The sequence below is a fragment of the Mastomys coucha genome, unplaced genomic scaffold (genome assembly GCF_008632895.1).
Source record: "Mastomys coucha isolate ucsf_1 unplaced genomic scaffold, UCSF_Mcou_1 pScaffold21, whole genome shotgun sequence".
In the NCBI taxonomy this organism is placed as follows: Eukaryota; Metazoa; Chordata; class Mammalia; order Rodentia; family Muridae; genus Mastomys; species Mastomys coucha.
The window spans coordinates 13936092-13937499 of record NW_022196904.1 but is presented as its reverse complement, the minus strand read 5'-3'; positions in this window follow the sequence as shown (position 1 = coordinate 13937499).

Sequence of the window (1408 nt, the reverse complement as noted above, 5' to 3'; positions counted from 1 at the left end):
CCTTCCATCATCCTTCCTTCCTTCCTTCCATCCATCATCCTTCCTTCCTTCCTTCCTTCCATCCTTCCTTCCTTCCTTCCTTCCTTCCACCCATCCTTCCTTCCTTCCTTCCACCCTTCCTTCTATCCACCCATCCTTCCTTCCTTCCTTCCTTCTTTCCTTCCTTTCATCCTTCCTTCCTTAAGTTGCTTTTCTCATAGCAACAGCCAGGCATGGTGGCATACACCTGAAATCCCAGTGCTCAGAAGGTAGAAGCAGGATCAAGAAGCTCAAGGCTTATCAAGGCTATCCTTGGCTATAGCCATCGATGGATTTTAGGGCTAGCCTAGGCTATGTGAGATCCTGTCTCAAAATGAAACTCAGAAACAAAATCACATTCGCTCGACTTCTGCATCACTGTAGTTGTTTACAAGATGAGTTCATTAACCACTTGAACAATTTATAGAAGGGGAAAATGTCATCCTAATTGCTAGACATTCTGTCTCACTTAATTTCAATAAGTAAATATGAAAATGATTCCAGGATAATCAAGCTCCTGCTGAGAGGATGCTATTTAAAGTTAGCAGAGACTTCCTGGGGAAGGCTGTGGCTGTGTTGCCTGTCTTGCACTGGGGGTGCCCAGGGTCTGAGTGATTGTCTCCTCCCAAATGCCATCTAGAAGCTGGCCATGGCAGTACATGCTTGTGGTCCTACTTGCAGATGGACCAGAGTTCCTAAGAGTTCCAGGCCAGCTTGGTTTATACAGTAAGACTCCATCCAGCCCCTCTCCAGTTTGATTTGTATCACTGTGACTGACACCAGGAGCAGAGTCAGGTCAGGTGGTGCAAAACTTCCTGTCACTCCAGTTCAGGGGATCTGCATGTTTATAAAAGCCAGAGGACAACCTAGGGTGTCATTCCTCAGGAGCTGCTCGCCTGTTGCTGTTTTGTTGTTGTTATTGTTGAGGGAGAAGGCTCCTTCCTAAAGAAGGGGTTCACTGATTTAGCCATAGACATCCTCCTGCCTCTGCCTCCTGAGTGCTGGGATTAAAAGCATGTGCCACCAAGCCCGAAAACCAAAAGAGAGAGATTATAATGGTAAAGTTTATGTTGTATATATTTTACTACAACTTTAAGAATAAACAGTTTTCAAAAACTTTGTGCAGAGAGACTCTGTCTGAAAAGACTATGTATGTATGTATGTATGCATTTTGTGAGGGTAGGGAGGCAGCTCAGTTTGTAACATTCATGCCCAGAAAGCACAAGGCCCGAGTTTGAGTCACAGAATAAAGCCTCATTAAGAAGAAAAAAAAAAAAAAAAGCAAGCTGGGCAGTGGTGGCACACTCTTTTAGTCCCAGCACTTGGGAGGCAAAGGCAGGCAGATTTCTGAGTTCGAAACCAGCCTGGTCTACAGAGTGAGTTGTTCCAG